The sequence below is a fragment of the Elaeis guineensis genome, chromosome 9, assembly GCF_000442705.2.
Source record: "Elaeis guineensis isolate ETL-2024a chromosome 9, EG11, whole genome shotgun sequence".
In the NCBI taxonomy this organism is placed as follows: Eukaryota; Viridiplantae; Streptophyta; class Magnoliopsida; order Arecales; family Arecaceae; genus Elaeis; species Elaeis guineensis.
Window position 1 is genome coordinate 4,341,080 of NC_026001.2, and position 12,690 is coordinate 4,353,769.

Genomic DNA, 12,690 nt, shown 5'->3' on the forward strand with positions numbered 1-12,690 from the left:
GCTACTCAACAGCCAGATCTAACCAGTAGTCAGGTCAGAAAAAGGCCACACCAAAGCACAAGTAGAGAGACTTCCAGGCTGGGGGAGGTTAGCAATTGAGAGAGTAGAGACTTGTAAAGACTACATATCACTAGAAAATCATGCCTTAAACAAGAAATAACCAATAAACTTTGTTGAATCTTACACCTTTTCTGTCTTTTTTTTTTTTCCGTCGTCCTCCCTTTCCTATATGAATGTGTTAATCATTTTTCATCTCCTTTTATGCACCGTTATCTATCTTGTTAAGTCGAGCATCAGGTTACGGAAAATCGATGGAGTCCAGGAATGTGTCATTGAGCTTTGAAAGTGGGCAAGTACATCCGGTGGTCATAACCCTCGTACCTTGCAATTTGTAAGGTGTTTTTTATAAAATGCGGCCCGCCGCCGGCCAACAAAAAAGAGGGAGAGAGAGAGAGGAAGAGAGAGAGAGAGGAGAAAGCTCACCACCGTCGAGAGCTCGCCGCCGTGCCGTCGGAGAGACGCGAGAGAAGAGGGAGAAGGGAGAAGGAGAAAAGAGGGAGGGGGAAGGAGAAAATGCCATTCCCTTTGGCATTTTCTCCTTTTTTTTCTCTCTTTTCTTTTTTTTGGTTTTTTTAATTTTTTTTTCTTATTTTTTTTAATTATTTTTTTGTAATTTTTTAATCAATTAATTTAATTAAATAATGAAGATAGTAATTTGAATGATAATTTTTAATTTAAATTAAAATTAATTTTTTTTAATTTATAATTATAATTTCTATTTTATTACCATTTTTTCCTATTTTATTTACTTCTTTTATGACATTTTTTTTAAATTCAATTTATAATTTTTATAATTTGAAATTATAATTTTAGTTTTCATCCATTTTTATCTTTTTGGCATTCTATTACGTATTTTTTTCTTTTATTTAAAATATTTTTAAACAATTATATTTAAATTAATTTAGTTATTTAAAATGATATTTTTTATTTCAATTATAATTATAATTTTTATTTCATAAAATTGAAAATTATAAATTTTATTTTTCAATTAGAATTAGAATTTTTATTTTTTTTTTCAATTCTATTTTTTCCTTTTTTTCTTTTTTTAGGGTATTTTTTATTTTTTTACTACATTTTTTTTTCTTGAGATAATTTTTTTAAAAAATAATTTGAAATGGACAACGTAATTTGAAATGATATTTTTTATTTGAATTAAAGTTAAAATTTTTTTTTTTAAAAGTTTAATTTACAAATTTAATTTTTTTCATATTTTTTCCTCATTTTTTCACCTTTTTATGGCATTTATATTTTTTATCAAAATTTAATTCAAATTAAAATTTTAATTTTTTTTAATTCAAATTTATAATTATATAATTTTTCTATTTTTTCATTTCTTTCTATTTTTATGAAATTTTTTAGTCTATTTTTTTATTTCTTTGGAATATTTTTTAAATAAATTAATTTGAATTTGAGAAAGTAATTTGAAATGATATTTTTATTTTAATTAATTTTAAAAATTTTATTTCTTTTAAATTTCAAAATATAATTCTTATTTTTTTTATTTTTTTTAAATTTTGATTTTTTAATGGTACTTTTTATTTTTTTTAATTTTTTATTTTTTTGAACATTTTTGGCAAGAATTTGAAATGATGTTTTTGAATTAAATTTAAAATTTTTATTTTTTTTAAATTTAAATTTATAATTTTTATTTTTTTCACATTTCTTTCTCTTTTTTTTCTTTTTTTATGATTTTTTAATTATTTAAATTTTTAAGATTTTTATTTAGATATTTTTTAAAAAAATTAATTTGAAAAAAAATAAATCATCTAAAATTATCTTTTTTATTTGAATTATAAATTTAAATTTTTATATTTTAAATTTTATTCAAAATTAAAATTTTAATTTATTTATTAATTTAAAATTTTTAAATTGTTACGCATCGAAGTATTCCTTATGTGAAGATCCAATGGAGCAATCATAGCGAGAGAGAGGCTACATGGGAACTCGAGACAGAAATGAAGATAAAGTATCCACAACTCTTCGAAAACTCAGGTATGTAAATTTCGAGGACGATATTATTTTAAGGAGGAGAGATTGTAACGGCTCAAGTTTCGAGCCTGTAAACTTTTGACAGCCCAACAAAAAAAAAAAATTTACAGAAGGAGGAAGACTCCTAATCGAAGTCTTCTTCCTTCCCATTTTCGATGAAATCAGACTCGAAGAGTCCGGCTAGGGTAGAAAACCTTCATTATAAAGACCCCCTTCCTCCCTTAGGATCTTTCAACAAAAATTTCAAAGAAATTTGAGGGATTTGTTGGATTTTCTCAAAGAAAGCATCATGAGCGGTTGATCAGAAGAGAAGAGCCGTCGGAGCTATTTTTGGCCGTCGGAATAAAGTACGTTCCTTCTTCCTTATTTTTGAATTGATCCTCCGGCCATCAATGTGCTTGGAAGCCGACGAGATGCTGGTTCGGGCTCAAACAGGGACATCCCTGTTTACATTGTTCTCTCCTTTCGTCGCCGGCAGCAAAGAGGGGTGGGGCTGCCACCGGGACGATAGCCTCGCCGTCGTTGGAGTTGCCGGGGAGGATGGCCGGAGATGGCGTACCTGGCCGAATGATGGGGAGGTGCTCGAAAAGGGCTCCGGTCCCCTATTTTTTATCATGGAGAAGAGGAGAAGAAATCTCTTCTCTCTTCTCTAAATAAAAAATTAATTATATATATATAAATATATATATATAATAAATAAGTAAAAATAAATAAATAAATAAATAAATAAGGGGACATAGGTAAGAGTTTCGATAAACCTCAATATACAATTTTTTAGAAAATCAATTTGGTTAAATTGATTTGTTTGATAGGAGAACAGTCCAACGACCAGGGGGACAATGAGTAGGGTTTTGATTTTCAGACTATAAGGCTGTGAATTTAATTTCTCATTGATCGAGGTAAGAATCTTGTACATGATCATCACTATATATATGTTATTTATTCGTTAGTCTTATAATGTTGAATTTGCAATACTGAATTTATAATCGATGAGTTTTCTATGCTTGAGATAGTGATATATGGCTTATATGAATTTTTTAAAATATGATCATGTTATGAAAAGATTTTTATGATTGATGGTATGAGTCTTATGGATATGATTTATCAATTTCATCATTCTATAATTTAAAATAATTCGATAAAATTAAGAATTAAATGAAAAAGATATGGTTTGGACTAGCCTCGACATATGGATCAGTCGGCCAGGAGCTCATGCCTGGGACAGCCTGCCAGGAGCTTATACCTGGGATAGCCCCCACTGGCTTACAGATGGATCAGCCGGCCAGGAGCTCATGCCTGGGACAGCCCGCCAGGAGCTTATGCCTGGGACAGCCTCTCACGGGCTTTCGTATGTGGGATAGCCGGCCAGGCGCTCATCCTGGAACAGCCTTGAAAGGCTTATATATAAAAAAAATAAAAAAAAAATTAGATTGAAAAGAGATTGAGGTATGGTCTAGGTTAGTCCAAAGCCAAAAAGGGATAAAAGATTGTCAAACCGAAAATTTGAAAAGATGCAACATATAATATGTAATTCAATAATGAATGAAGACTTCACTTGATGATATATGATGATCCATATTATTAAATACATATTTATGACAATATTCCAGTTATTATATATATATGAGTCTTCACAAATTGTATTGATTTCAGAAATATTACTTTTATCTACTGGCTTGATGTACATGTGCAGTGATTCTTACTGAGCTGGAGAAGCTCATATTTTCTTCTTATTTTTTTCAGACTCACAGGATGCTTAGTTTGGATGGTTTGGACGAGAGTAAATAAGAACTGAAGCCTTTAGTAGTTCAGTTAGTTTAAGTTCTCTGATACCAATAAACATTTGAATAATTGTATTGAACAAAATTTACATTTGATTTGAAGTTGTGACTCGGATGATTGATTTGGTATTTACTTGGTTATTTAAATTTTGAAGTGTTAAATTATTTAGGCCTTACATGATCCTCAGGATGCTGCTCTAGGGTTGTGTGGCCGTGTCACGTGCCCAACTCAAGTGCTGGGTTTGGGGCATGACAGAGTGGTATCAGTGCCTAGGTTTAGGAATCCTAAGGTTCATTTCAGAGAGAGAGTATATGGGTAGACTTTTAGATGAGAATTGACTAATATGAGATATTTTTTCTTATATTTTCTGACTAAAGTAAAACTATGTAGGTTGACATGGCATGAGGGACTGAGCGTGGGCGAAATCGGAGACCTACCAGATTTGCGGATGGCTCTAATACTTGGGAGCCAGCTATGCAACAAGAAAATGCTCCACCCTCACCGGATGATGATGCACCACAATAAGAACATTCTACTGAGCCTGTAGAGATCACTCCCGAGGAAGAAACTCCAGGAGAACCTGAAATTCAATTTGGGGAATAAGTTACTGCAACTCAGTTAATACAAGTACTAGTTCAACAATAAGTGGCTGCAAGAGAAGATATGAGGAGGATATTAGAGGTGCAGCAAGGACAACAACAGCAGATCATACAACAAATATTTCAGGAGTGACAGTCCCAGCAGCAACAAGGAGCAGAAAATCAGTATGAACATCAAATCAATTTATTAGATTTCAAAAAGTATGCACCACCGGCATTCTCAGGGACCTCAGATCCTATGGAAGCTGAAAGCTGGCTAAAAGCAATAGAAAAAGTTTTTCATACTTTGAGATGTTCTGCTGAAGATAAGGTCACTTTTGCCACTTTTATGTTACAAGATGAGGCAGTCGATTGGTGGGAGATGGAAATTGAAAAGATGAGGCCAAATGATGTACCTTTTACATGGGAAGAATTTAGAAAGGTCTTCTATGAGAAGTATTTTCTCCAAAATATCCAACTCCAAAAATTTTAAGAGTTCGATCGACTGGTACAAGGCCACATGACAGTTGCTCAATATGCAACTAAATTTGAAGAATTGTCGAGATATGCCCCTGCATTAATAGCTGAGGAAAATATTCGAGCCAGAAAATTTGAGAATGGATTAAGGGATAGAATCCAATAATTAGTAACTGTATTTGAGCTGCCCACTTATAAGGAAGTTATCAACAAATGCTTAATAATAGAAAAAGGACTTAATGATGCTCAAGTAGCAAGAGAGAAAAATATGAAAAAAAGAGGTCGAGCAATTGATTCTCAAGGTCAAAGTATCAGAGCCTTCAAACCAAAGACCCCAAAATCAAGCCAGACTGCCATTGAAAGTAAAGTACAACCTTAGGGGAGTGTTATATGTTATAGATGTGGAGGATCCCATCTTAAACGAGATTGCACATGGCCTGGAGGACAATGTTACAAATGTGGACGAGATGGCCATAAAGCAATTGTATGCCACAGTAGAGGAGAATCGCAGAGACAGCAGATGCCTCAAAATTTCCAAAATACCCCCGCAAATCGGGCACCCCAAGATATACAAAGATAAGATGCAGGACAACAAAAATCAAAGACCCAAAGATGAGTCTATGCACTTACACAACAGGATGCTAATGCTTCTAACTCAGTGGTGACAAGTACTGAACCGATCTCCTAAAATTCTTTTATATATATGTCATGAAATATTATATGCTTAGATATATATAGACATATAGCCCTGAATGATAAATGAATATTATGTAAATATCTGACAGATATGATTAAAATAGCATCCAACGATGTCTATCCTCTATTTGACCCTGGAGCTACCCACTCCTTTATAGCAACTAGTTTTATTAAGAAGACCAATGAGATGTCTCCTACACCATTAGAAAATGATCTTTATGTCTGCACACTAAGCGGGGAGGTGATCTTGGTTAATTCAATTAGCAAAGATTGTATACTGAGTATTGAAGATAGAAAGATGAAAGCAGACTTATTAGTCTTAAAGATGAAGGACTTTGACCTAATCCTGGGGATGGATTGGTTAGCAGCATATCATGCTATAGTTGATTGCTTCAAAAAGACAATAAGGTTTCAAATTTCAGATCAGTCAGAGTTTAGTTTTATGAGTACTAAACCCTTCTTTCACCAGAAGTTCATCTCAGTTATCCGTGCCCAAAAATTTCTTAGAAAAGGATGTGAAGGATTTCTAACCACTGTATTAGACACTCAAGATAATAAGCTCAAGTTACAGGACATTCCTATTGTGAAAGAATTTTCTGATATTTTTTCAGATGACCTACCTGGACTACCTCCTGATCGAGAGATTGAGTTTTTTATTGACTTGATCCCTGATACGAGTTCAGTTTCTAAAGCCCCTTATCGAATGGCTCCAGCAGAATTGAAGGAATTACAAAAACAATTACAAGAGTTGTTGGACAAAGGATTCATTAGACCTAGTGTGTCACCTTGAGAAGCTCCAGTACTTTTTGTGAAGAAGAAAGATGGTAGCCTTCGGCTTTGCATAGACTATCGAGAATTAAACAAGGTAACAGTGCGAAACAAATATCCTTTACCATGAATCGATGATTTGTTTGATCAGTTGCAAGGGGCACAGGTCTTCTCAAAAATTGATCTTCGTTCTGGCTACCATCAGTTAAAGATACAGTCTGGAGATATATCAAAAATAGCCTTTCGGACTAGATATGGGCATTATGAGTTTTTAGTCATGCCCTTTGGTTTGACCAATGCACCGGCAGCCTTCATAGATCTTATGAATCGAATGTTTGCATCATACTTGGATCGATTTGTAGTTGTATTTATTGATGATATTTTGATTTACTCGAAAAGCTCACTCGAGCATGAAGAACATTTGAGGATTGTATGACAAACTCTGAGGAAAAAGAAGCTGTATGCAAAGCTACAAAAATATGAATTTTGGATGAACAGTGTTACTTTCTTCGGGCATGTCATCTCCAAGGATGGTATTTTAATTGACCCAAGAAAAGTGGAGACAGTAGTCGACTGGAGCCGACCTACTAATATATCGGAGGTACGTAGCTTTTTGGGATTGGCTGGCTACTATCGAAGATTTGTGGAAGGTTTCTCTTGTATTGCTATGCCTCTATCTCGTCTAACATAGAAACAAGTAAAGTTTGAATGGACAGATGAATGCGAGCAAAGCTTTCAAGAGTTAAAAAGATGATTAGTGACTGCTCTAATCTTAACCATTCCATCCGGAGCAGAAGGTTTCACTATCTATAGCAATGCTTCTCGTAAAGATTTCGGTTGTGTTCTGATGCAAAAGAAAAAGGTGATAGCTTATGCCTCTCGACAATTGAAGTCATATGAGCGAAATTATCCTACTCATGACTTAGAATTAGCAGCTGTGATTTTTGCTTTAAAAATATGGAGGCATTATTTATATAGAGAGCATTGCGAGATTTTCACGGATCATAAAAGTTTAAAATACATCTTTACTCAGAAGGAGTTAAATTTGAGACAAAGAAGGTGGTTGGAACTATTGAAGGACTATGACTTGACAATAAATTATCATCCTGGGAAGGCGAATGTTGTAGCCGATGCTCTAAGTAGAAAATTTTCTGGTGGTTTGGCTGCTCTAATTACCTCACAAAAGCCTATATTGCTAGATTTGGAGAAATCAGGAATTGAAATACGACTACATGATTCTCAAGTTCAACTTGCAAATCTTGTACTACAGTCTACTTTGATTGAAAAGATTAAGGCAGCTCAAAAGGAGGATTCAGAGTTACAAAAGGTCATAGAAGCAGTGGAATCTGGTATACAGACAAAATTTTGGACACATGAGGATGGGTCATTAAGTTTGATAACAGACTGTGTTCCCAAGGTTCCAGGATTAAGGGATGAGATCCTGGAGGAGGCTCACTGTTTGACTTACACCATTCATCCTGGAAGCACAAAAAATGTATCAAGATTTGAAAAGAAATTTTTGGTGGTCTGGTATGAAAAGGGATATTGCACAATTTGTAGCCCAATGTTTGGTATGTCAACAAGTAAAAATCGAACATCAAAGACCAGCAAGACCATTGCAGTCTCTTCTTATTCCTCAGTGGAAATGGGAGCATATTACTATGGATTTTGTGACTGGGTTACCAAAAACACTTCGGAATAATAATGCTATATGGGTAATTGTTGATCGATTGACGAAATCAGCGTATTTCTTATCCTTTCGAATTGGCCTTTCCTTAGAAAGATTGGCAAGCTTGTATATAGAGCAGATAGTACGACTACATGGAGTACCAGTTACTATTGTGTCAGATCGAGATAGTAGATTTGTTTCTCAATTTTGGAAGAACCTTCATAAAGCCCTTGGTACCAAGTTAAACTTCAGTACAGCTTTTCATCCTTAAACTGACGGACAATCAGAATGAACCATACAGATCCTAGAGGATATGTTAAGGGCTTGTGTCATGGACTTGGGCGGAGCATGGGATAATCACTTATCATTGGTTGAGTTCACTTATAATAATAGTTACCAAACAAGCATTCAAATGGCTCCTTTCGAGGCATTATATGGAAGGAAGTGTAGATCGCCCATTTGTTGGGATGAGGTGGGAGAAAAAAAACTGTTGGGACCAGAAATAGTGCAACAGACAGTGAAAAAAGTACACATGATCCAGGAACGACTTCGTATAGCTCAGAGCAGGCAAAAGAGTTATGCTGATAATAGAAGAAGAGAGCTGGAATTTCAGGTAGGCGATCATGTCTTTCTAAGAGTTTCTCCCACTAAAGGTGTAATGAGATTTGGAGTTCGTGGTAAGTTGAGTCCAAAGTATATTGGCCCTTTTGAAATTTTAGACAGGATTGGAGAAGTTGCATATCGGTTAGCATTACCGCTGACTTTATCTGGTGTACATAATATATTTCATGTATCAATGTTGAGAAAGTATATTCCAGATCCAAGTCATGTGGTGAGTTATGAACCTTTGCATCTTCAGAAGGATCTGACTTATGAAGAATATCCAGTACGGATTGTTGACAAGAAAGATCAGGTGTTACGGCATCAAAGTATTCCATATGTGAAGATCCAACGGAGCAATCATAGCGAGAGAGAGGCTGTTGGGAATAGTGTCCCAAAGCCAATCGTCAGCTTGTTGACGGTTGTGCTCATTTTTATATATGTATATAAATTATGAATTAATAAAAATTATTTTAGCATTTTTCATCATAAAATATTTCATCTTCTAATGAACTCCTATGTTGTGGTGAAGTCCTTAGGACTATTTAGACTCAATAAAGGAGGATTTGTCATTTAGTCCTTAAATCTGTTCGCGACCAAATGATACGTTGTTACCAAGAACGACAACGTTTATCAAGCATAGGTCGTTGTGTGCCATATAGGTTGGCTATCCTCTTAACCAATGATTGTGGAGACATTGGTATAGCATACAGGTGAGATGTAGGGGTACATCTGCACTGAACGTGACCGATCCCGGAGCTATTTCTACTGTCAAGATTTACTCCGATGGAATATAGGTATAAATATCCCTCCGACCTGAGACCGCCATGGTGACTTGCAAGCAACTCACTGCACTTAGGCACTGGACTACCTGAATTTTTAATTCAGTGACGGAAGGCTGCTGGGTGTAGTCAAGTACTTGACTTGTCGGTACATGTGTCAAGATGGGATTGACCACTCCAGTTTAGGAGCTGTGTACAGTCGTATTTCAGTTTAGCAAAATCTTGACCAGGGTAGTCTTTATGAGGAGTCACAAGACTGTTTGAGTTGAGCATGATTTGGATGATCTGATCAGGGTTGACAGTTTAACCCTGAGTCATCCTAAACACAGGGGTCAAAAGGATAAATTATACAGTAACCATATTCATGTAGGTTCTGAGTGTTGTGATTGTGACTCTTCGACCTATCCGGACGTTGGGTACCATTGCTAGATGGTCACTTCGATTAGTATAGGAATTGGTTCTTGTGCTACCGGCTTAGGTTCGAACCTGCGGGGTCACACACATTAGAAGTTCCTATCTATCTGATGGCTGATGTAGAATCCTACATATTTGGGACTCAGTGATCAAGAATCAAGATTCTCTGATCATGAGTTCCACACATTTTGAGTACCGAGGTCAACAGTCCCACTGGTTTAGGACTCTTCGATCAGGATTACATATCGATGAATTCTGATGTCCGATTATCCATCGGATTTGCACTCAATATTTATGAGAGATTTAATTAATGATTTGATCACTAATTAACTCAATTTGATTGAGTAATTAATTTTGGATCAAGTCCAATTGAATTGGATTCAGTTGGATTTGATCCGATTAGGTTAAGAGTTGACCTAATCGTCGAGATGGTTTGGTCCCTGATTTGATCAGAGGTTGGGCTTAGTAATTCCTGATTTGATTAAGATTTTATTGAGCCTAATTAAGCCTAATTAAGTTGATTTTAAATTAATCTAATTGGACCTAACTTATTTGGTTCAATTAGGTTGGTTTAAATAATGAAACCACCTTGACCCAATCTCCATGCGCCACCTCACTTCCATTGCACCCATTTGAATTCATGAGAAGAAACTTCTCATGAATTTTTTTCTCACGCCAAGCCCTCTCCTCACTCCACTTTAATGTGCCAAATGAATGGATAAGGATGATTGGTTGGCCATTCAAATTTAAAATAAAGTTTGAATTTGAATGGGCAATCAATCTTTGCACCTTATCCCTTTTTTTTACGCCCCATTTATTACATGAGAAAAAGTTTCTCATAAAATCACTCCATGCACAATTTAAGCCACACCTCATGCCTTTAGTGGATAAGGGATGAGTTGGTGTCAATTTGAATTCAAAATTTGATTTGAATTCAAATGTGCAATTACTCATCTTTATCCTTTCTTTTGGATAAGACGTTTGACGTTGTTATAAAAGGAGGAGAAGAGTGGGGCGTGCAAGAAGAAGATTTTTGGAGAAAAATTCTGGAGTGTGAGAAGTCTTGTGCGTGAGAAGGAAGTCCATGTCCTTCCAAGAGATAAAGAAAGAAAAGAAAAAAAAGTGGGTGCAAAGTTTCCGGTGAGTTCCCTAGAGTTTTAGCCTGGGGTTTGGGAAGTGAAAAAGTGAGCTACGAGTTTCGTGAGCCCATAAAATCTCAAGGAGATCTTCAACATCCTCTCAAGCACATCTGTTGATAATCTGAAGTATCCAAAGAAATGACAGACATCGATCGAAGGAGTTCGATCAGCATCGACTATCAAAAAGGCTCTACAATGAGCTAGCACTCGTGAGGAGTCGATCAGATCGGGAGCTTCATGTGGATAATTCGTAAAGGTCAGACATACTGTGTGGCTGCATCGTGATGATCAGACTCTCCCGATGATGATCAGATTGTGACGATCTACTACCCGCACAAAGGTATTGTGTTCTTAACACATTACAATAAAGTGTTTATTGTTCAAATTTGAATTTTAAATTTAAAAGCATGTATGCTATATATCATATTTAGATTCTAATGTAGGATAAATTCTTATTAATTAATTATATTAATTAATATTTTTTTCTATAAAATAATAATTTTGAAAAAGTTTTAAAATTACCATTTTACCCCTGCACTAAATTTTTCCATAAATGGTATCAGAGCGGGTACTTAGATATGATATATATATTTACATGCATAGATTAAGTTATAATTTAAAAGTTTAAATTTAAAATTTGAAATTTAAATATTTAAATTTTGAATTTTGAAAGTTGTTCAAAATTTAAAATTTAAAAATTTGAAATTCAAATTTTGAAATTTGAATTTTGAAATTCAAAATTTTAAATTTTGAAATTCAAAATTTGAAATTTAAAATTTAAAATTTGATTGAAATTTCAAATTTAAAATTCAAAATTTAAAATTTGAAATTTGAAATTCAAAATTTTAAAATTTAAAATTTATTTGAAATTTGAAATTCAAAATTTAAAATTTGAAATTTAAATTTTGAAATTAGTATATTTAGATATACTTGATCCAAGTAGCAAGTAATCGAATTGGGTTGGTTGCCATGGCCATCCGGTCATAGGAGAAAAGTAAGATTTAAAGACCCTCTCCTCCCATTAGATGGGGTCTCCTATGGTGGTAGGGGTGCCGCTGCAATTATATCCCATGCAGATGAAATAGCGAAAGAAATTAATTATAAAGATATAATTATAAAATTTATCATGAATATGTTAGATTAGATCTAAAGAAATATTCATGATTTATTTTAATTGAGTTATTTTTTATTATATAATTAGCAATAAGATTGCTATTTATGAAATGTGCTGATCTATTTGTGAAATGAGTCAACATATTTGGTGAACAGAAAATAAAACTTTTCAAATTTAAAAATTATTTTCAAAATGCCAAACCCTAACCAATCAGCCCAAATACTTAATTAAAAAAATTAAGTATTATCTAGTAGGTCTAGAATTGTGAATTAAGATCTAAGACAATTGCATAAACTTGTGGGTCAATGGGTTAGATGGATTAGGTTCATAATTGGGTTAGACCTAAGGTTAGCTTATAGAAATAGACTAAATTAGAGTAATTGATCAAATCTAATCAAAAGTTGAATTAGATTAGGTCAAGGATACTCTAGACTCAACTCCAATAGTTGTAGTTGAATGGGTCCATATCTTTAACTAGACCAAGATGGACTTAATTCATGACTACGTGGTGGAACCCTATTTACTAAGTTGATCAAATTAAAACTAATGAACCGGTTGGTGTCTAAGGTAAGTTTGGCAGTTTGACCAGTGGTTTTTAAGCGGGAGCTACTCGCAGTGATTT